Source organism: Thermobia domestica, chromosome 4, assembly GCF_964235325.1.
Source record: "Thermobia domestica chromosome 4, izTheDome1.hap1.1, whole genome shotgun sequence".
Lineage (NCBI taxonomy): Eukaryota > Metazoa > Arthropoda > Insecta > Zygentoma > Lepismatidae > Thermobia > Thermobia domestica.
The window spans coordinates 300,221,825-300,247,681 of record NC_137457.1 but is presented as its reverse complement, the minus strand read 5'-3'; the positions used below and the strand labels follow the sequence as shown (position 1 = coordinate 300,247,681).

General features: G+C 34.6%; 1 protein-coding gene across 6 annotated transcripts in view; it reads left to right on the top strand.

Moving 5' to 3' along the window:
* The first annotated feature begins 7,732 nt into the window (after positions 1-7,732).
* The window catches only part of LOC145684243 (uncharacterized), a 36,688-nt gene continuing 18,563 nt past the window's right edge, over positions 7,733-25,857 (top strand). For 2 of the 6 annotated variants that reach the window (XM_081756350.1, XM_081756351.1), the window contains exon 1: positions 7,749-7,959. The gene's annotated coding sequence lies outside the window, so the exon portion shown is untranslated. Of the gene's footprint in view, positions 8,137-25,857 lie in introns of all 6 variants that reach the window. The other 4 variants (XM_081756348.1, XM_081756349.1, XM_081756354.1 and 1 more) reach the window with 3 other exon arrangements.

Here is a 25,857-nt window from a genome sequence, read left to right as displayed (position 1 = left end):
AAAGGTATTGAAAAAGATTTTACAATATTTACGTTTTTTCCTCTGTTCATTCAAATATAACCATTTTCCTTTCATTATGACCACAACTATTATAAAAAGCACACATTCACTATTATAAAAAGTACGTATTCAATAATGTCTTGCAAGATATTTTAAATTATTTGCGTTCTCTTCTCTACTGAATCAAATGTTAACAGAAGTTTCTTTCCACATAACTTTTTGGTTTTCATTATTCCGTCAATTATTGTCTGCTCCAAATGACAGGTTAAAGGAGCAGTAAAAAACCGTTTCTGAAATAACATGTTTGACACTGCAGAGAAGCAATGACGAAAACTTATGATAAAAAAATATCTACGCTGTTACAGAATGGCACTATGCTTTCCAAAGCTTGAAATTTCCCTCACTAGTAGCAGAAATTCTGAAAATTCCGTAACTTTTCTAGAAATTTCAAATTCCCTGACTTTTCCAGGATATCCCGCTCATTCACCACCATGTATTGCAAGTAATACAAATCTCCTCATAAGAAAAAGTAAATAAATGCTTGCTCTACCTTCCTACTTTTAACGCTGATTCTTCTTTTTCTCATTTCTTTTTGTTTCATCCTTCCTTAATTTTTTCATTTCTGGTCACGAAGGGGGTCCAGACCCCCGCATCCGCCCTTGGCTACGTGTCTGTAAGAACTTATTTTGGAATGAAAGTTGAAGGGTTGGAAGAAATCACAGGTGTTCTCCCGTTTCCTCAACCCTTATCATTGTAGTTAAATGATTACCTTTAGTCTCCGCTAAGAGACTCTTGCTACTGCCTTGCGAGAAAACCTCCTGTCTAGTAATGTGTAAATTCCTGGGAAAATATTTCTTAGAATATTCCCTGGGAAAATTTCTGGGAAGATTCCCAAAAATGGGAATATTCCGGGAATGTATGTACAAACCCAAAGAAAAGTGAATTCTATTACTATATTACGATTTCAAAGGTGAAATAGTTTCTTACCACCATATATTATTATTCTTATATCCAGAGGATTCTTCAAAATGTATATTCTGAACGGCAATATGTTATTTTATTAATATTTTATTATATTTAGAGAGTACGCATAAATGTATATTTACTTACAATATGTTCTATGGAAGTAAATATGTGGGAAAAATGGTATAGTAAGTCCACATACTTTTACACCGCTAAACAGTTTAAATTTATATGTAAGTGGATTTTCTAAACTTGACATTACTATTGATATTATAAACATACTAAATTATTAAACATTATAAACAAATTAGGTTGAGTAACTGTCAGAAGACACATGCCCCACCATGTCTTAGAAAACACATTTGCGCATACATATTTATGTTCATAACATTTGTAAGATACTGACCTAATTTTATAATTTAGCAAGTAACATTGTTACACAGACCTTTCTTTCTGCCCATTTCTCCAAATTTCATGCGTTAATTAACATGTAAGAGTAGTCCGAGCACCTTTTCAGAAATTCGAGTCAGAGACAGGAGACAGACCGACGTCTATTACTAGCGGTGGTTCGGGGTGTGTTTATATTACTTCATCTCTATTTCTACATAATTATTACATTACTTTACAAACTGATTCCATTTCACCATTTGTAAATTAGTACTTTGCTACCTTCTAGGGAAAATTCAAATGGAACTTAAAATATCATATTATTAGTTTTATAAAGTACTATCAACGAATTTTATTTTTTTAATCTCCAAATTATTTAAAACCTAGAAGTAAATAATAACATATGAAAAAAAAGTAATTAGACACATGGTTCTTATCATTTTAAAGATAAAGTAAAGAAACGAAAATAAATTCCATCTCGGGAATTTATATGCCAGGAAAAAAAACCGGCAATATTCCCGTTTTTTAAATTTTTCTTCCCACCGGGAATATTCCCACTGCCCATCACTACTCCTGCCTTCCGAGCAGGTGAGAACACTGATCTTCAAGAAAAATTTTGTTACATAGAACTAAAGGAAGAAAAAAGTCTCCCTCGTCGGACATTGGTATCAGTTATAAAAAGAAATAACCAAACCTCAAAAGATGCATATGGGTGAATCCATGCAAAGTGATCGAGAAAAAAGAAAAATTGCCGCTCGACCATTTCTAGTGTTCTCAAACGAGTCAACACATTCGGGTCAGCTCGTGTCGTGTTGTCGGGTCGAATCACTAGAGTGGGGTCACGGGTCGGGTCGGGTCGGTCATAAACCGACCCGTTCAGAGCACTACGCAGAATGTTCGTGGCTGATCTCTTTAGATATAAGTTGCAACGATAATGTTTGTATAAAGTCTGTGCATAACCAGCTTTGAGGCGAAAGTGCCTTTAAATATCGCACTAGCTAGAAGAAGAAGAAAAACAACAACAAAAAGAAAGTTAATTTAAAATGTACTGATTTATATCGATTTTTTGTTGATAATTCCAAGTTTATATTTTGTGTTCTGTATTTTACTCGTTGTTATGGCAACGAATGGTATCTAGATATTTGTTTACTTATTATAGTGATGATATAACGATTTAGAACGACGAACTACAAGGACCTATGTAAGTTTGCAAATATATTTAAGGCAAATATTGATAATATATTGAATTCAAAAACGAGTATAGCTAATGTGAAACTATTTATCATTGAATAGTAAATATTGACTATTCAGAAAGTGAAAGTAACGAACTATATGGGCATATATATATATATATATATATATATATATATATATATTAACAACCTCCTCGCGTCGTGCATATAGAATCTGGGGATGACTGCGTTGTGACGCAAAGAAGTTGCTTCTACCCATTGTCTGTAATGAGTAGGTTTCAGTAAATCTATAGCAAGCGAGAGGATTATTTAGTATATAACAGAGACACTCCACTTCATCTAGAATTCCTTGTATTTGAAATCAACCAAAAGTGTAATAGTGTAATAGTGTTGAACTAGTGGATATGACCTAATGCATTGAGATTACAATACTCGAATGTCTGGAGCTCCGATCACAAATAACACCTATAACTGAGGTACACATACCTTTAGATGTTCAGGCTTCTTGGGATGACGAATGTCCACTCCTGGGCTTCTCTCTGGACGACGTTGGTATTGGCAACTCGGCTTTATCACAGCTAGTCGACTAAAAGCCAACCATCAATAGATGGTCGTTCCTAATACTCGTAACTTAAAACTGAGAGTTCTCGTATCAAACTCTGACTTCTGTTCTCCGACTTCTAATCCTCTACTTCTGCCCCTGATCCAATCTGCATCTGGGGTTTTGTTCTCTTCTCCAGACGATGGAATTCGTCATTTCATGACTTGACATTGATTACCTCAGCTATTGGTCAAACTTTCGTTGCAGACCGCGTTACATTGTGACCGAATTCCCAGACTGTCAATCTCTGCGAATCTGAATATTATGCCATAACCGAATTGAGTCTATGTTAACAAATGGTTTCATTACATCTTACAGACTTACATTCATTTTCTTAATTTCTGTTTACACCATCGTTCGAGATAGCGTCTCGACAGGATTCCATGAATATCAAAACACAACCATGTGTAACTGATTACATAAATAGACAGACAATAACAAACAATAACAATAACACGTGCCATACATGTCACAATCTCACATCTTGGTAATTTCTCAACTTAGACTTGACTTTAAATTATAATTATTCCAATCACCTCCAGAAATCCTATAATCCTTTAATATGTATCTACAATATATATATGGTTCTAAACTCCTAGATAGAGCTCCCTCGTGGCTAAGCGGTTAGCTTACTCGCGTTCGGCATGGAAGACCTAAGCTCGATTCCCTGCGGGAGTTCATGTGGTTCGGATTCCACGTTAACTGTAGGTCAACGACGCATATATTCCTGCTGCTGATAGCGACGCTAAAGTAAAAATCAAATCATATTAAATAAATCGTGGGTAACATCCGCTAATGTGTTTCTCTAAACAAAAATTTAAATCTCGCACTAGTCGAGCTCTTAATACAACGCTAAGAACAAATTTGAACAAGACTCTTTGGGTCTGCGATACTAAAGAGTTCGACTAACAGATATGCTGTACTAATCAGGTCTTTAGTATGAGGCCCTTTATAATTAAGAATTTCCTTTAAATAACCGGAGCTGAATATATCAATGATTTCTTGAAGAAAATATGTGCTGAACAGTTGCTTTGTGCGCAAACTTAGCATGATTCTAACTTGAAAGCAATACGAGTAACTATGTTGCTTTGACGTTCTCATTATCGTAAAGAATGATGTGCTGCAGTGGTTGGTGATAAGCAGAAAATAATATTTACAGTGCATAACAAAGTACTACGAGTAATACATACATATATATTTCATTTTATAAACCGCTAAGTTTATATGTTGGGCAAAAGCTAGTGAGAGTCCACGCACTGAAGGTACTGTTTGGTTGGGGGTTCAAAATTACCCATAGATTATGATTGGATTTGCTTGAGGTGGCCCAACCACTTTCTTAGCAATAAAACTTTTTCCCGCCAGAATATAGTGTCGAGTTTGTGCTAATTAATGCTGGTTTCGAAGAGAACTAAAGACATTGTGAAAGTGAATGGAACAACTTCACACATACCTAATGACTATCATCTACGCAACAAATTTTTGTGTCAGAAATTAGTGGCAAATTAGTGCTAATTAGTGCCTGATTTCCGGAAATAGCCTGAACTTGTTGAAAAAAACTACACAACAAAAGTGATTTTACACTCGCCAAACCACTTTCTCCGATATTTTCTCAGTTATGGAGTATCCTTTAGTTTCAGTTGAGGATTAAGAAAAAATAAATTCACACAAATTCTTATCCTTTTAGCTTTCATCGCTTTTGTTCTTGATGTACCTCCATGCTTAAAAAAAAATCGCGTATACTATCCCACACGATTTTTCGCATTTATTCCATTTTTCTTACATTTATGGATAAAATTAAGTTATTAGTAACTGGAGATAATAGAAAGAAATCCATCTATGGAGATATTTCTAAAACATTATAAAATAATAAAAAAAATATAAGCAAAAATACAAAATGATGCTTGGTTTTGTGTTTTCGAGGGACTTTTGCAGTAGTAAAGCACGATTGGGAAGGGAAGTTAACAAATTTGCAGTAAAGGAGTTGGATGAAGGAACTGGAAAGTGGAACAAAATTTGGATTTATTGGTTTAAACCTAGTCACTATTGTCAGCCAAGTATTAAATAACTTCTGTAACAAGATGCCGTACTAGCAAAACAGGAAACCTCTTGTCTGGAGGTAGGAAGTGACACGCGTCATGGTTAGAAAATCTAATATATTAATAAAAAGGGGTGAAATGTAACTGTACTCCAGATCTGCTCCTGTCGTCCAACCATTTGATGCTATTGGAAATACTTACCTTACCTGATTAATACTTCGAAGAACATCTCCAAAAAGGAATTGCAGAACTCTTCCCTGGTCGTTCTCGGTCTCGACAATGAAATGAATATGAAACATCGAGAGGTTCGGATGTCTCGTCTCAAAATCCCCGTGCACATCCAAAGAATCGCTTAGACCGCAACACATAGAAACAATATGAACACATGAGACGAAAACACATTAAATAAAATAATAATATACTTATTTATTAGAAGCACTATATATAAAAATATGTAGAAGGAAATAATCCCAACACAAAACACTGATATAGGTGTGAATTACTTGCTACATTGATAAACACAAAATATTACACTTCTCATCTCAACAACACATCTTTATCAGATATATGTAGTCTACGAATAAAGTTTTATACTTTGAAGATCACTATAAGAACTTTTCTGACACCACTAAATGATGCATATTGGGGCCTGCACCGTGGAATGGCACTGGGAGTAACCCCACGACGTAAATTGCAAACTACTACTATACTGATTCAACACAATTCTACAGTGGCATTCCAGTAGAGTCAATACTTACAGTTGCAGTATAAAACTCCAGAGTTGATGGGAACCGGTGACTATTTATACGCACATGGTCAAAAGACCGGGGAATTAACTAAGTGGGGCTAGTCGCTAATAAAGTTCTTTGGCGATAATATAATGACGTATACCCCTTCGTATAACTTAATAACGAATAGCGCTCGTATAGTTTCTACGTTGGTATCTAGAGAAAGACTCCCGAGTTGTGTTACTTCGAGTAGAAATTGGACTGACCAACTGTAAAAGATTGGCAGTTCATTTTAAAATGTAATCTGATCTAAACAAGCTGTATGAACATGCAAATTAAATGTTGAAAGAATTTACGTTAATTCACAGTTTACTGGCCAGAATGTAGAAGAAGAGGAGATTAGTTCAAACGCTAGAACTTTGAGATAAGAAGGTGTTTGCCAATATTGTCAGGTGCTTAACAGACGTTCAATGCACCTGGACTATTAATAATTAATCGAAATTATATTACAAAGATATGTTTGATATTGCAGAAATGTTGAAAGCGGAAGCATAGCTTCAGAGAAAAGGAAAAGATGGTAAAATGTTATTCCTACTTAGCTACATGTAAACAGTTGGGTGAATTCTATACTTCTTATGATAAACATATCAAAAATTTTTGTTGTTTAAAATGAGGGTGGATATGTTAAAATTGCGTTGGTACTAGTAGCACATAATATACAAATGTTGTAGTAACCGAAATGTTTACTTATAAATACTTCCACTGACATACCCGAATAGGGTCTACTATACCCCACCTATGTAAAAGTGTAAAGTTCTTTGAGTATAAGTTCTAGGGTTAATATAACATTTATTGGAAAGGTAAAACGTCCCTACACTTTATATCATATTCGCAAAATCTTCCATTTAATTCTTTAAAAAATCTTCCCAAAATGTTCCTGCGCCCCGGTGAAGTTTTCCTCAAACTGGCATCATTCTTGTGAATGTGGCATTGGCGTCAATTGATGTACGAGTCCATTCCAATTGCAAAGAGGTGTTTTACAGCCAACCACGCAAAGATTCGACTTTATTGTCCTTTTGATGTATTTTATTTTGTCTGTAAAATATTTATTTGAGGCTATTTGGAACATATATTATCATAACATTTTCTCCAATAGATATTCACATTTAAAACACAAAATTCCTTTCCAGTTTGGTGCCCTCCTCACCTTTCGCCTCCTGCCAATGCGTATTTCGCAGGATTCAAGATCCGGCCCTTTACAAAATTACGGGTAGTAACGAGATTAGCTATAAATGCGTGAATAAAAGCTAAGTGCGTGTTTTGTATATTTGTCATTTGGGATCTTTAAATTATTCTTCACTTTCTTTTTTAAAATGCATAAAGTAATTACTATAGTGTTAATTATTTCGAAACTATTATGCAGGGCCGGATATAGGGGGGTCAATTCGGAGCATTTGCCCCGGGGCGCAGCTGGTTGATAGTATATAGGGAGCGCCATTTCGATGCAAAACTGGGAGAAATTAGGAAAGATATACGTCTTTGCCCAGGGCGCAATATTTCTTAGATCCGGTCCTGCTATTTTTACTCCAAAGCATGAACTAAAGTACCCGAAACAATGTGAAATGATTCGTAAATTCAAGGATTGATTGCGCCCTGTTGACAGAGATGTTGGTAGAACATATTGTTTACTTTACATCTACAACTTTAAAGCAAGTTTATATACAACGTATTTCACAAAATACTTTTTTTTAGCGTTTTTTTTTTTTTTACCCAAAGTTATACATATTTCACCTATCGTTTAGCGACTTTTTTTGTCAACATTTTGGCAACAGTGCTTGTATCTGATATGGTTGGTAATCAATATTACAGCAGAGAAATTACCAATTTTAGTGACTTTGCCGAGTTGACTCGATAGTCGCTGCCCTAATGTTAATTATAAATATTGGTAATTTTTGTAAAATTGAAAAGAGTGAATGTTTGCGTATTTTATAATGTTATAATTTCTTCTTTTTCATACATCAATTCTTCGATCAGATTGTTGGTGGTAATCGGTAATATCTTTCAATAACTCAATCTTTAAATAACATTTTTACTATTGTAATAATAAATTTCCTTAATGAATCGAATATATTTACAACAATCTCAGATAAATAAAACCGCTTGATATAAGATACTTCTACAGCAGGTACTGGTTCAGTTTGGAATACCGGATTTAGGAAAATTAACAGGTAAAATTCGTTACTTTGCTTGCAAAGACATACTATAAGAAACATTTCTGCTGGGAACAGAAATAAATACAAAGTAGCACAGCTGTGATTTACGTTTAGAAGTGTGGGGTTACTAGTGTAAAATCAATAACAGCGCTTTAATACAGATAGGTAATTGAATATGAAAGGTCACTACTAAATACTACTTTCTTCCGGGGATGTATTTCTGTACACTGTGCAGAAGTAGGAATAATGCTTACATGTAGAGCGTTACAAAAATGAAACCATAGCAAATAGTGTTGAGTCTCGAATGATTATCGTAGTGTACTAGTTTCCACTACACTCCCTTCCGCATGTGCTCACCGTCGCTGACGCACCTGATTCTCTTGGGCACAGCACTGTGCTGTCGTGCATAGTGATGGGCAGTGGGAATATTTCCGGTGGGAAGAAATTTAAAAAATGGGAATATTCTCGGGGTTTTTCCGTGGCCTATAAATTCCCGAGAAGGAATTTATTTCCATTTCTTTATCTTCCAAATTATAAGAACGATATGACTAATTACTTTATTTTAATGTATTATGATTTACTTCTGGGTTTTAAAGAATTTGAAGGTTAAAAAATTTAATATTATTTCTCTGACTTTTTATAACTAATAATATGATTTTTTAAGTTCCATTTCCATTTACACTTAAAAGTAGAGTAATTGTTTCGAATTGGGAAGCCAAAATTAGCAAAAAGTAGGATGATTTGCGGAAGAAAGGAGTTGATAGTGGTGTTCAAGTAGTCAAGAAAGTATGGAACACAATTTTTTTAGGCAGTAGGGAATTTGTACAAACCGTAAAGGTAAATGGAAGTAATTTATTTGAGAAGAGAAAGTGAATTGTTGGCAAGGAAGATAGAAAACAACGTGCCAGCTGTGTTCTAACCTCCCTTCACTCGCTTACGCTCGCTCGGCAATGCTGTCTGAATTTAATGTTGGTATCGTAATTTAAAGTACGAAGCCATAAAACAACCGCATCGGAATAGAATATCGCAAAAAAGCAGGTGCAAAATTAAAGCTAAACAATAGCCAAAAGTAGCAAAGTAGTAATTTACAAATGACGAAAAGGATCTATTTTGTAAAGTAATGTAGAATTATGTAGAAATAGAAATGAACTACTGTTAATAAGCCCTGAACCACCGTTAATAATAGATGTCTCCTCTCTCTGACTCGAATTTCTGAAGAGGTACTCGGACTTCTCTTACATGTGAATTTACGCATGAAATTTCAAAAAAATCGGTAGGCACAAAGGTCGTGTGTGTCAATGTTACATGCAAAATTATAAAGATAGGAAAGTATCTTGCAAATATTGTAAACATACATATTTATGCGCAGATGTTGACAAGATGGTGCGATATGTGTCTTCTGGCAGTTATCCAACCTAATTTGTTTAAAACATTTAAAAATTTAGTATCTTTATAATATCAGTGTACTAGAGTCAAGCTTAGAAAATACACTTACATGTAATTTTAAACTGTTTAGCCGTTTAAAAGTATGTGGACTTACTATATCATTTTTGAAACATATTTACTTTCATAGAGTATATTGTAAATAAATATCCATTTAAGCTTACTCTCTAAATATAACAAAATATTAATAAAATAACATCGTTCAGAATATAGATTTTAAAGACTTCTCTGGGGCAACAGTAATAATGTACTGTGATATAAAAATTTAACTTTGAAATTATAATATAGTAATAAAATGCAGTTTTATTTGTGATTGTACATAAATTCCCGAGATATTCCCATTTTTGGGAATATTCCCGAAAAATATCTTCCCGGGAATTTACCCATCACTAATCGTGCAGCGCACCAGCATCGCCCTGCCCTAACTATTGGATAGCATTTCTTTTACCGGCCACGCATCACTTGAAGGATTGTGTTTATTCCAAGCTCCGGACGCCGTATTTATACACAAAGTGTAAAAGAATTGTAATTTCTCAGTAATTACTTCTGTTGGCCCCCTTGACTCTTACAATTTCGAATTTCTTATCAATTATTTCGAAACCTCCACGTTACAACACACGGTTCGTTATGCTTTCCCATTTCTAAATGTTTGTATTTCTTTGTTATTTATTTTAGCAAAGCGGGTGCTAGCATAAAAACGCGATACCTTTATAATCTTTCCAGATCACCATTACCTAGAAAAGAGATCATTGTTACTCACAGTAATTTATTTTGGATGGGGTTGGAAGACGCGTCAAATACACATTGCTTTTTATTTCGCTTTTCTAATGTTCCAACATATTTTTTTGGTACTTTCATAATTTTTGGGAACATATTTACATTGATGAAATGGTGAATTCTTTTATCAGTAAATTCACTCTTGTTGAGGTAGAAAGTGTTTTGTAAGTGAGCAGATGCATTGATTGGTGTAGATTGACTTTAGTACATATAAGTATGAATACAGCGTGTGCAGATATATATGATATATATACTGCAATACGTAAAACACGCGTCATCATAAATACTAAATTTTGGTAGTGACCACTTAAAAGGACGAACCTTATCGAGCCGAGTTATTGCAGAAGCGAAATCACGTGGTATTGCGGTAAAGGGTCCGTAGGAGCAGGCGCATCAGGGACTGTGACTATATGCATAAACGAGGATAATAAAAAAGGATACCTATACCATTAAAACACTTGTCTTCTGTGTAGAATACCTTTCAACATATTTATGTTAAGCTTCTATCTGCGCAGTTCACTTTATCTTATCTTCCTTATGAAGTATACTTTATAAAATGTACATATTTTATTACCTATTTTTATCTTATTATACATGTCAAATGTGAGATCCCGATATATTATGATTACTCATAGAATTCTCTTTTTGACAAAATCTTAGGGTGAATTCTTCAGTGCGAAACACACTTTTAGGGTATGCAAACTGGAAGAATTCAAATGAAGTGCACACGAGGTAATGTACACTTTTTCAAATTAACTTTAGATCCGCACTTCTTTGTAGCACCTCGTCGCGATAGAACAGGAAACTGATACAAAAGATAGGTGAAATTTGCGTGCTGATAAAAAAAAGAAAAAAGAAAGGAAAAATAAGGAAATGGAACAATATCTTTACATAAATCACTTTATTATTATACTAAAGGTGATAGGTAAATGACCTTTTGTAATGTTTACAAAATTATGTTTACTGCTAAAAATATAGTATTAATAGATTGTTCCTGTCATGGGAGTTATTTTTTGTCAAGTATTATCAAACATTTATCAAGTGTATTAAAGAGCAATGGAAATACAAAACACATTCGTTCTCACTAGCCAAAATAAGATATTCGTATGGCATTAAACTAAAACATTGTTTCGTTTCAAAGAACGGTGATTGAAATGCATGCAAATTGTACGTCGAAGGCCATGATTACACAACTGTAGTATAATACACAAGGTTGAAGGTCTCCACAACTTTATCAGCAAATTCAAAAGACTTCATTTTGAATGGGATTCCGTGAAGGAACTCTAGTTACAATATGTGATTGAAACAACAGTAATTGCTGGTATTCACTTTTTGCATCATCATATTCAGTACTGAGGTAAACAAACATGAATATTAAGAAAATGATGATTAATAGGTTGCAGCATGAATAGTGACTGTAGTTTCTATAAGGACCTTCTTTAAGGTCGCACATGCCTGGATGATATGGCCATTTCCTTCATGAGCTTACAAATTTGTCTTACCATAAATGGAAATATACATGATTCTAGCTTTCAGTAACTGCGTAGCACATAAGTGATCGTTTACATTGCAGCAGTTTGAAGCATATCATTAAAGAAGATCTTCGTCTACGCACATAATTAGTTTCATTTCGTTTTCGCTACCGTAATTCACCCTACCTGCCCTGTCCAACCCTTAAGGGACGAACGGGATGGGCATTTCTTGCTTGTAGTAACGAGTGGGCATATAATTGTAAGTTTTTCACATGAGTATGTATTATTATGAATTTATAGGTATATTATCAATTTTTACGCAATTATTTAAGCATGCGCTTATAAAATTATTCTCTAGGATATTATTCATATCCAAAATAGTACTTTAAAATAATTGTCTAAAGTGAGCGACATTTACAAACTGGTGAAATATCAAAGACATAACGTAACACTTCAATTTTTACCTGTTTGATTTTTAAGGGTATCTATAATCAACACACCGTAATTCATTATCCAGATAACGTATTCTCAATATTTGTTCTAACAAAAAAATAAAAGTTAAAAAATTAAAAATGAAAATAAGTAACATAAGTTATTGAAGTTACATTAAAAATTCACCAACTTTCTACTTCTTTTATCTACAGGGGCAAGTATTACTATGAATTACTAAGAAGGTATTTTCCTATTTAGGTGAGGGGATAAATTTCTAAATTCTACAGAAAAAACAGATTACTTTGTTATCGCTGATGTGGAAGGTCGCTTCTATTTATCCATGCACTTAATAACCAATATGCATTAACTTGTAAATCTCCCTTCACCAGGATACATAACATGCTTTGCCAAGTGTCACTTAAACTTCAGAGAAATTAAGTGAGAATTGGTACGCAAGGTAGTCGGTCGTGTTCGAGTTATCTGTGTTCGATAATTAACACTGTAAGTCCTCTTTTTACATTTTGAACTATGTACGAGGGATACCTCACTGGTCCTGTAAATTATTAGAAGCACGTACCACAACCTACGTCCTCGCGGTATGAAGTATTGTCAAATTCAGTGTAAAATGATTATGCTGGTAACATATACATTTAAATGTTCATATTTCAATCTCAAAATTACCTAGATTACATATTTCTATTATTGCTTTAATCAAGAAATCTCGCATGCACATCACAATACAATAAGGAATACATTGACATTATTTTACAACAGAAACTACTTTTGCGGCCGTGAAAATATTAATTAAACTCTGTTGTCCTAACTAAATCTTTTTCTTTTCTTTACTTAAGAATCGTTTAAACCAAAATGTGTAGACTTAATTTTCGGCGCAAGTGGCTTGTGTCGAAAATAAACTGTGTAATGAATCTTACTGTTTTTATTTTTCTTTCCTTTTAACAAATTCGTATCAGGCGTGCTTGCTATTTAATTAATCTTAGATTTTTAACGCAATTGAAGAAACATAGTTCTCGCGAGAGATAAATCACTGAATATTCCTGCCGTTGTCTCAGTACAGAATTGACACTTTACTTGCGGCTGCATTTAAGTAAAATTTCATAGAACAACGTGTCCTGTGGAGAAGTACAATGAAATGGCCCTGGCTTTTTGGTAACCTCCGAACAAAAATTCTCTGCACTCTAAGACCACTGAAGGTGTCTTCTGCCTGATGACCAAGAGAGGCACGTTCCTGTTTGTACAATCACAAATGACTTGTATTCAAAACCACCAAAACAATGTTCGTCTTAACCTGCCATTCGGCTGAACCTCTTAACTTAATCGTCCACTATTCGTTTGTCGGGCTACTCTCTACACAACCTCTCCGTTGTGGAGGTTTCAGTGTTCGTCGCTCCAATCGCTTCGCCCGAGTGATTTTCGCTTCTTCTGGTCACCGTGGGTCACGTGATTAGTAACCACTCACCCAATATAACATTGTCCACTATTGGTCAATGACCAAAAATTATCCAATCAAAAATTAATTTGGATATCACTTAGGTAACTAGGCTAACTAGGACTTGCTGCATTTCATTTTCGTGGGAATTGAAGTAGAAGAAGTCTGTCAACAACTTCTAGAACAAGGAGTTATTGTTCTGTGCACTCATACATATAAAGACAAAGTTACTTTTGGCGTCTTTAAGTCGAAATTGACGATAAGAGGTTTCACTGTTACGAACTCGTGTCCTTTTCACTAGAAATGGTTGGGAAAACTAAAAAAATAAACGTTTTAATTTTCTTGCTTCGATGAGCGTCCCGCTATCGATAGTAACTTGGTTCTACAAGACGCTCCTATGAGTATCAAGGTAAAAGATGTAAAAATAAAGCGAGCATAAGAATGAAATAGTATTTGGCAGATACAGCTGGTTAGGAAGAAGGCAAATGCGCACATGATGTCGCTTTGGATTTGAATAATTATTTCTGTAATACATGGGTACTTATTTGCATACTATATAAATGTTTGCTATGTGATTGCGAAAGAGCCTGTCCCATGCGCTCCCCCGCCGGCAATGTTATGTGATTGCGAAAGTGCCTGTCCCTTGCCGGCCCCACGCTATCCCATGGTTCAAAAATCAAATCCTCTTTCGCAAGCTCATAAACTTAAAAAGAACATTGCTAATTGAAATTGTTTCTCGTGTATTTATTGTCATATTCATTCTTATATCGATATTGCAAATGTGTACAATTGACAAAGAGAAAAAATTAAAATTTATCCAATGCATTTCCATTTTATTTTGAGTAGTGGAAATTATTATATTTGTTATTAGATGATAGCATCTGGGTCCTTAATCTTTTTATTTTCTGATCGTTCTTTAGCGCTCTTTACTCTGTGTGAGCTATTAAAAAATCATAAACTTCTCTCATATTTTTACCTTGCCCATTTGCTTAAAGAATGAGGATAATTCAGCCACATGTATTCTGTATTTTCATATAAAGGAGAAAATTGTTTACTTTTAGTAACCTATTACATTTATTTAGAAACACCATATAATGAGACAGGCATGCTCATCGACACAAAAGCGTGAGCTGCTCCTTCCGTCACTTTTTAGTGTGACATCCGCGTGCCCTTCTACATATGTAAAATGATGGTTTGTGTGGTAATCTAATGTACATAATTGAAGACTTCGTGGGAAAATAGTAAAGCGGAGGTCATTATCCAACATAGTAAACATTCATAATGTACCCCAGCTGTTCCATAGATTGTGAGGCGACTCATTAAGGAGACTTTTGACTCTTGTAACTCCATTGTCGCCATTCACGCCTAAAAACAGAGAAAAATATTCAGTTGGGTTCGTCGAAGAGTTACAGCGAATATAGAATGAATAGAATATCACACTATTGTTTCAATATTTTAATAAAGAATACATTGCATATGTTATTTTATCTCGAATATGCTACATCAATTGAGTATTCTACGCAGATTTAAAATATATTCAACCACTTAAGAAAACCATCAGAAAATGTGTTTTCCGTGAACATGTTAACTACGTCAGCGTAACAAAGGACACATTTCGTTCAAATACAAAAAAAAAAGCGTAAGAATCATTGCGTCTAATTTGACAGTTGCACGTTAGTAAACCATAGACTGACAGAAATTTGCATATTAATCGAAGGTTCAAAAAAGACTTTTAAGTTGTGTACAATACTATACTTCAATGAAATCAACGTTACATAATAATCCACCCGATTGTGTTTCTAGGAATTTGTTTAAGTTACTCAACGTATTGCTTCGAATAATGATTTATCCACAGAAAATAAAACCCAATCAGAATTTTCATTCGCTTGCAGAAAAACGAATGTAATGTACATCGAATCTATAAAGAATTCTGTTTATTTTAAAAGTAAATGTCGTGACAGATATGAAAGCACATAAGTTATCGGATTAATGAATGTGGTTGTTGGAACTTACTATATAGAAGACTAGAACGACAATTAGCTACATGAACATGTTATAAAACCTTTTATTAAAAATCCATTAAAATAATAGGAAGTCATTAATGATAAATAACCATAGCAAGTTTCAAGTTTAATAGTATTGGCGATAGTAGTTTATAGATATTTAATTCCATTGATATGCACAACTCATTGCTTATAAAGTCAATCGTGATAAGAATCTGTTAGGTAGCACGTCGGTTCCATAATAAATGCGTTTCATAACGGTACAAATAATTACGTAACATCAGCAACCCCTAGCCATTATCAAAACTATTTGTCGTAATTTGCTTACTACTGAAACTTCACGTTAGTTACGCTATTTCTTCACACGCTTATTGCAGTCTCCAATTAGTAATATATTTTTCATTATAAGCAAACTTTATTATTTTAAATTAGTTATCACCATAATACTAAGCAACTATTAATTGATTAAATTAGTTGTTTTTTAAGAGCTAAAAATTCAAAATTAGTAAATGTTCAGAGAAAATTTAAAATTAATAAAGATTTGACTCTAATGTACTATTTAATAAACTGAAACTACTCAAATATTCCGTTTTTTTGACTTTCATAATTATATGAACTATAAAATAACTACTAATGTTCTAGTTTTTAGATATTCGATTCCGTCTCTCCATATAAATTTATTGATGATATGAAAGTAAATTTTGTTGATACATGAACTAAACTAGGAATAATATATATTTCTTGGGATGACGTCACTATGGTGGAGTTCGGAGTTCTCAAATAAATGGAATGAGTGCCTTTGCATTGTACTTCGATATTCACCACGACCACAAAAAAAAAAAAATTATTAATAATATAACGTATTTTAGCTTAGTGTAGATTTCCATGCCATTTCTACTCTAAAAACTACCTGCGTTTAAAATTAATACTCCCCGTAAAAGCTAAATTGAAATTTCTGAAATTTCTGAGAACAAAATTGCTCGTTTACAGGATCTTTTATTCAAACGGGTGAAGGTTTTCTTTAGAATGTACCATAGGTTTTCATGGCAATTTTCTATGATTACGTGGTATTGAGTGCCTAGTTTCTTATTTACGCAGGTTTCAGGTTGATATATTATTATTTCATGGAGTTGTGTCTTTCACAGATTGATACTCATAATATACCTTTAAAATAATCGGCTTATTTCGCAGAGTTAACCAAAAATAGCTACGAAAATAAACTAACACTATTGTCTACGTCACCCGGAGATTCAATGCCGCGTTCACAAAAGCTCTCCATTGATTTCTATCCTCAACCAATTTGATCAAGTTTGTATTTTGAATTGCTTTCACTGCGAGATCTACCTAAATATTGTCCTGTCATCTGCTCCTGGGACTTTCTAATGGTCATTTACCGATTGGATTTTCAGCTTAAACTATGAAAGCGTCCCTAGTTTCTTTCATTCTGGCTACATGACCAGCCCAACTGAGCCTCACAGGTTTGACGATCCTAACGTTTCGCAAACGATATAAATTATTTAGTTCTTCGTTATGAAATTTCCGCCATTCACCATTCCCATTCCTCTTGGGTCCGAATATTCGTCTTAGGATCTCATTCTCAAATACTTTTCGTCTGCGTTCGTTGTTCAGAGTAGTGACCACAAAGGAGAACTACGGGCATGATTATCGATTTAAGTATTTTAAGCTTTAAATTACTCGATAGAATTCGCAACAGCATATAATTTTGAATTGAGTAATAACCCGAATTTTCTGCTTTTACTAATTTCTTCGTAGATATGGATTTTGTCTGTTAATATTGGGCCTAGATATTCGAAAGTATTGTTTGCTATTTTAACGCATCCATAATTTGCATCATTACGATCTCGATGAACTTCCATGTATTTAATTACGCTGCATTTACTTCTAAACTCAAGTTTCTGCGAGTGTTAATAAGACCTCTGCATTTCTTTCTATTGTTCTTTTAGCATCTCCTATTAAATTTACATCATCGGTATAGCCATAACCTGATGAATGTCAGACCTTGGTTGCTATCTTTGATGTTCCTTATAGCGTACTCAGGAACAAAGTTGAATAATAATGGAGACATCGCATCTCGTTGTTTCAGGGCATTTTCGAAATGAAAGCTCATGAACAAGAATTTTGCTACCTGGACTTTCCTTTGGGATTCATTTAAACGTATCTTGATCCAACTAGCTTTCTCGGTATTCCAAATTCTGTAAGAATGCTGTACAATATTTCTCTCCTAACTGAGTCGTAAATATTTCTAAAGTGGTATTGTATTCATATTTCTTTTCGAGTATTTGTTGAATGGTTAACATTTTGTCGATTGTTCATCGATTTCGTTAAAATCCGCACTCATAATTTCCATTAATTTCATCTATGTATGAGTTCAGCTTTCCTGATAGAATGTTTGAGAGTATTTTAAAGGATGTTGAAAGAAAAATGCTTTGATAATTATTCTAATGAGTTTTTTCAACCTTCTTGTGAATTAAAACAATGATTGACTCTTTCCACTCTTGTGGCAGTTTTCATTTTTCCAGACAAGGAGAATGACTATATATCTTGTTCTACAATTTTTCCCTACTGCCGAAATTCGTCTACATTCGGAGATTTTTGTTTCTTTAATTTCATTATAGCGATTTCTATTTCTATTCGATTAGGCTCCAGGATATATGGTTCTACTGTGTGTATTTCACTTTCTTCACGAATATTAGTTTTGGTAGCGTGTTAAGCAAATCATCAAATAAATCTTTCCATCTATCTAAGATCCCTAACAGCACAATTACATAGCAGGCATATGCCTATCATGTTCCCTCAGGTACATGAAAAGTATCCAGTATATGCTTTATGTACCTCTGAAAGTGAAATCACATGGATGGCAAATGATAGTTACTGTCTATGTCCGCCCCTAGGCACATGCCTGACATGTACACCTTGTCTCAAAAAGGTTGAGCGCATTCTTTATTGCTGTTTCGAGGCAAAAAATTTTTAAGTCCAACTTCGGGTATCTTCGGAAAAAAGTAAACCAGGTTCGAACCTCGAAGCCAACCTTTCCAATCGGGAAAAATTTTGCAGATGTGTTTTTCTCCTTTTAAATATAACAAGAGTTTTTACCCGTTGTATAAAAAAACAACTTTGATTGAAATACTTAATGATACAATATTTCGAAACTTTATATTAATGTCAGTACATGCTTGTTTGTCATTTAGCTCTCCATACGTAATGGAACATTTAGGTACGTAAACGAATATTTCCATATGTAAAATAATGCTGAAAGTTAAGACATACAACATAAGTCTCGTCTGAGTACTAAAATAAAAGACAAAGTAGAACAAAAACAGCGTTTTGAGTGGATATAAATGTCGTAATTATCTCGAGAGTTGTTATACATCGCTAGAAACATATTGCGGAGAGTACTTGTGTTAGCTCAGCGGTAAGCCGTATAATTTGAAATCGTAAGGTTGTGAGTTCCATTCCCGTCCGGGTCAATGATTTTTTATGAAATTCTATTTTCTGCAATGCATGAAAAATTATATAAAATAATTACATTAAAATACATCAGTTTATATATATATATATGTAACATATAATTATTGCTAAACATAGTGTTTATTATGTTTAAAATATAACATCTAATATAGGTGTTCACAGTACGTTGGTATTCTATTTGTGAAAGTTAAATACAAATTAAGAAAATAATATCATTAGTAATAAATAGATTATATAGTGCATTTATTTGCAGCTATTTGTCACATAGAGGTTACATCTGAACATTCGTATTACAGCATGTCATCTATGTTCTTGAAAAATTATCCGAGGCATAAAAAGAGGGTATAAACAGAGAATCCAAAGTTGGAACGCTCACAGAGAATTCATTAACCCCAAAGGTCACGTGAGCAGACTGGAATTCTCCTTATGAAGCATGCCACAGCAGAAAGTCTTTACATAGATTTTCAATTCAATACCTGATATATGCTTTTGCAATGTTTAAGTGGTGGTACCTTGGGTCGCTTTCTCTCTCTCTCGGTCACTCGCTCACTCTGTATTTGTGTATATATAATTATATTGAAACACACACATACATCTATTATAATAGATGTATGTGTGTGTTTCAATATAATTCTGATATGTCTAGAGCAATCTTAACAATATTTCTTACAATCTGGAAAAAAATACTGTCGGAATACATATCAAAAATGCTAGAAGAGGATCGATATTAGTATCGAATCCATAGTATCGTGGTCGCTTAGGTAAATAGTTCTACTTTCAATTCAAGTCCAATTTAGCTTCCATTAGCATCCAGGGTGGTTAAGTAGCGACATAAAAATATCGAAATTAACCGATATTAGAGTCGAATCGTAAGTTTTTAGCGCCGCTAACAGTGCCATATTTCCCATTGGTCCAACTAGGCGTGTGCATAGGGGGCAACATATTTGAAGAGTGCAAAGTTTAAAAATGAAATATTTTAAATTTTTTCGTATTCGTATGAAAAGGTTAAAAAATCAAGAGCAAATACACTACTTCATGAACAATTCTCAGTTACTATGGTAATATGTTTATTAATATGGTAAGATATCTAAAAATAATTCACAACATCTTTCCCATTTGTTATTTTTTGTTCCGTAGTTGTAGCTGTAGCATCTAGTGAGTGGTATTTGACTGTAGTAAATTCACTAAATCAAGCATATTCGTATTGTTTTATTTTTAAGTTGGGGATCAAGGGGCGGAGAAATATGTAGTAATTGGGGACGCCGAAAGCGATAGTGTGAAGGGACGCCGAGCTTCTTAATGTATCACTGGTCGCTAAATTAATTAATAGAAAGTTTAATGACATTTAAGACCAAATTTAGTCCTAGCAGTGGCAGTATCCGTTTGCTCCCCTAAGAGGAATGAAAAGGGCTGATATCAAAATTATAGAAAAAACAGACGTTAGTGTGGAATCCATAATTTTGATGGTCGCTTAGATAAAGAGTGGCACTCCAGATGCCATGTAAGTTAAGCCCCCATTAGCACCCTGAAGCAGTGTGTGATATTGTGACGTGTATAAGTAATTGAAAATGACCAATGTTAGTGTGGAATCCATATCTTTCGGGGTCTCCGTGTTCATTGGGGCAGCTGTGATGGCCTTTAAGTTCAACTTCCAGTAAGAGTAAGATCCTCTATAACATCTAATTAGGAGAGTCGAAGGAATAACATATACAATGATTCAAAAGGGCCGATATTAGAGTAGGGTCCATAGTTTCGTTATCACAGAGATAAATAGCAACACTTTTGTACGAACATGTCAGCTAAATTTTGAATTTACAAGGACAGCATCGAAGGTATTGCTCGCACAGCTCTAAGTATTTCAATGTTTCTGTAGAAATGAATACTCCAGCCTCATTCCCTGAATGGCTGGGACAACCTTTACGAAACTTTGGGGACATATTACTTCCAATCTAAGAAGAAAATATTGTAATAGTATAATGTTATGGAAGTTGGAAGTTGTGACATGTAAAAATAATGTAAAATGACTAATCTTAGTGCTTTATCCATAATTTTCTCGGTCGCTGAGGTGGATAGTGATGTTCCCAATGAAGTTTAAATCCAAATTCATTCCCATCTTCACAGAATGATGGCTTGGGAGAGCTAAAAATAAAATCTCAAAAATTACTGAAATATTTGTTCGAATTCATAGTTTTCGGGGTTGAGAAAACGTTTCTAATAACTTTGGATGGTAGTTTGTACCCAATTCAAGATGGGCTTTTTAATCACATCAATTTCTCAGTGTGAGAAGAAATGACTATTTCAACTATTGTATTAAGCCAACCTTCGCAATCGATGAAAAAAATGTGGCTGTATGTTTCGTCTTTTAAATGAAACAAGACATGTTAAAATCAAAGATGGAGTGGTCAATGTGAAGGTTGATAAGGGGTGAAATGGGGCAAGATTTGTGAATGCGGCAGTGCATCATGGGTCAAAAGGACGTGACCTACTGCGAAACACTACTCACCGTGACTCACTGACCCACCGACCCATTCTGTTCAGTGTATTGTCGACAGCATCGTCTGAACACTGGTGAGCTTGTATACGGTTTACTATCAAGATCTCCATTTTTATTCTTTTCATTTGTTTCTAATGAAAAAAGTTCAGGCACGTTTGGATTTTGATATTGCAATTGTAAGAGTGGCAGTAGCAATAGGAGTTCGATTTTGAGATGCAGCCTGTGAGCTTTTCGAAGAGCTAACTGCTGGAAAAACAAATTTTTGAATCACCTGTAATATATGAATTATTATATAAAAAATTGAAAGTAAATATGTCTGCGGGATCATCACGGTCAAATTGCAAAGTCAAATGAAATGACGTTTGGGATATTATCAGGCCCCAATCCCGACTGGGAGTTATCATACACGTATCACTTTCATTATCATACGTGTCATTAGGGTGGAGTAGAGGTCCGATTTTTGCGAAAAATTGAGTAATATCACAAGCCGTTCAACTTAGAGAGCTGAAATTCAGTATATAACTCGTATTCAAAATAAACAGAACGTGTCCTAGCATTTTCTTAAATGTTCTTTTGAACTGGGGGGTCATTTTTATATATTGGAAATTGGTAGTGGATTGATTTGTAAAAATAATTGAAAAGAAAAACTACAGTTCTTCGCATTTCATACTTCTTTCTATTATAATAATTGTTGAAGGTGGTGTTTAATATATGGATCGTTCAGAGCAAAAGGCAATCAAGTCATAAAGTTGTGAGGAAAATGGTCATTGTAGTTCAAGCTTAATTACATGGGCATTTTTAAATTAGTACGGCAGGCTTAATTATATGGGAAACTAGTTTTTCTTTTTTTACGTTGGTCTACTTTATCTTGATTTGAGACTTTCAAATTTCATCCTATTTTTTACTGAAATGTATCAGTAAACCATCAAATAAATAATTATATATGATAAATTTACATTCATCTTAATTCGGAACATGAGAAATACTTTACCGTTGTATATCGTAAAGGTCAGATCCACCGGTATTGTAACAGAACAGTGCTTGAGCGATTGATGGTAGGAATTCAAACTGCAATTAGTGATAATTTCACAGTCTTTTTTTATTAGAAGTGAAACATCTTTAGTCAATGGAGAGGAGCACTTGGATTATGGGCCAGAGATGATGATGATGGGTTTTGGTGGGTCAGAGTTGGTCGCAATAGTTCAGAGTGGTTTATATTTAGTGGTGGGTCAGATACAGCGAGATTGTATATCTGATTTGTTAATAAATTCCATTTTTAATTGTAGCTATTTTGGGCAACGGTGCTTAGAAGTGCACAATATGTTGTGAAAAAGAAGAAGAAAAAATTTAAAATACTTCTTGATATAGATTGATATTTATATAATACCAATCTATAGTGGTAGTGTTTATAACTATAGATAATTGTTTGTTTCGTGTTGCTATGTTAACATAAAAATTATTATTCATGGAATTTTGAGAATAAAAGTTAGTTGTCCTATATATTTGACGAGCCTAATTTCCAAGTTATGCAATTGTTAGTTTTTGCAATTAACTGTATAAATTAAAGTACCGAATCGTGTTGACTTACTAGAACTGTGGGCAAAATATATGTAACAAAAGAAATAACGTTACACAGAGTGGGTCAATGGGTCATTTGGGTGGTGGGTCATAGACGGTTATGGTGAGTCGTGGATCAAATTTTCATTGACCCACACCATCTCTGGTTAAAATTGTACCGATGAGAAGGGGTAACGAATTATGCTCAAATTTTGCGCATAGATAGTAACCCACCAGAAAGCAAAAAATCTTAAACGGTTCACGGTACCACCTTCTAGAACTCGAGATATATTGGTTTGTCTTTTTGGCTCCTTCAACAGGCAAGCTTTTTATCGCCGTTTCCGTGATGAAGTCAGATCACGTGGCTAGTAATCGTAACGTTGATAGTTTTCGCCCACCCCGGGGTACTTGTTTTAGTGTTTTTTCGACTCACTTAAATATAAACAAATCACGCATAAAGGCGATTTAACGTATTTTGGGGATGTAGATTTGTGGTTCGTTGGCGTTCCGTCGTGTCTCTGCCGCTGGTGTTATAATTTTCAAAACTGAAGTGAAGTAATCGCAGATCGTCGCTGCGGGCCGTCAATTCTCGACGAGAGATCGTTAGTTGTCCATCGGTGGTTCACCGACGCTTACGTCATGGTATCCGTGAAGTTCGTTAGCACCCCTAAAAATCTTAAACGGTGAAACAGATGTTGAAATCGGAAAACACGTATTTAATATTTTCAAAGGTACCTTGTCTCGAGGTAAAAACATTTGCCGAAGGGTCCCAGGAGGGGTCCAGCTCAAACTTTGAATATGGCACGGGAGAATTAAGTAGTAAACCTTTTGAAAGTATTGCCAAAAGAAGGAAGATTTTAAGAATCTCCAGTCTCTATGCTAAACTTGAGCAAAATAGCGAGTGTTCAATGTGGTACAGTAATAAAGCCTTCATTGAAGATTCCGTGGCCACCTGTAGAAATGTGAAACTTTGAAACCGATATCAGAAGATGTAAACACTTATCATTGCAAAGTATAATGCACCAACGTAGAACAAAAAGTATAATGCACCAACGTTCCCTCCATTTCTGTGTATTCTACCATTAATTTCATAATTCACAATCACCCTGTCCTTTAGCCTAAAGACACAACCGTGGAACATAGAATTTAATATTAGTGATGTAATAAACCCACAATGGGGCACTTCTTCTTTTACCAAGGTGCATTATACTTTGCAATGGTAAGACAAGTGTTTGCCTCTTCTGATATCAGTTTCATATTTCTAGAGATGGCCACAGAGTTTTCAATGAAGCATTTATTATCATCTTGAACGCTTGCTATTTTGTACAAGTTTAGCATAAAGACTCGAGACTCTTACCATCTTTTTTATTTTAGCAATACTTTGAAGATATACCACTTGATTCCCCTTGACATTTTCAAATTTTGAGTTGCACACCTCCTGAGACCCTCCGGGAGACTTTGGGACCAATCTTTTACCTCGATACAGGGTACTTTTGAAACTATAAAATACGGGTTTTCCAGCTTTGATATCAGTTCCATCTTTTCAGACTTTTAGGAGTGCCAACGGGCTTCACGGATACTTTGCTTCTTTATTCTATTAGTTTTCAGATACAAGCCCCCATGCCGGATGCGTCAGTGGACCACCGATACGCAACTGACGACCTTTTGCCAAAAATTGGTGATCCCGCAGCTATGATACGTGGTGTCCCCACTTCCGTTTTGAAACTTATACCACAAGCGGCAGAGACTCGACGAACCACAAAATTTCTCCCTCAAAATATGTTAAATCGCCTATATACCTGATTTGTTTATATTCAGGTGAGTGTAAAAAACACTAGAAAAAAAAAGCAAGTACGCCAAGCTACGAGCCCCTCATCCAGTGATGATGGGGATAAATTTGGGTATAACGCCATTAAGAGCCTCACTATTCATCTCTACATCCCAGAAAACAATGGATAACACTCTGCGATCAGTTGTTTTACACTATTTTTACATGCCACTCCTCCCAAGTTCCACCCCTTGGTGTATGACTTCCACAATATTTTTTTTCTTAAATTTAAAGCAATATGTCTCCCACGTTAGGAAAAAGTTTCTCCAGACATTCCGGAGTTTCGCTGGAATATACACTTATACACACATTAAATTATTTAGAGCTATGTGAGCAACGCTTTCGATGTTGCCCCTGTAAATTCAAAATCCGGGTGACAGTTGCTCATGCCAAAACGTGGCATTAAATGCCATTGCGATTTAATAGCTTGACGAACCCAAACTATGGATTTGACACTAATCTCAGTCCCTTCAGACATTTTATTTTTCATCGTTTATCTCCCGCCATGACGAAGGGGTTTGAATCGATTCAGTTGATTTTGAGTTTAACGTCCCATTGAACAGTGAGGCAATATGAGACGTAGACCTACTTATTAACGTAGAATCCGAACTACATGAACTTTTGCTGGGGGCCGAACCTGGGTCTCCCGAAAGCGTGTACGCTATACGCTTAACCACAAAGGAGCTTTACGATGCGAGTTTAATTTGGACTTTAATGCTATAGGAGTTGTAATTAATTAATATCTGCAACAACAAGAACTATGGACTCAACACTAATATCGATCGCTTTTACTT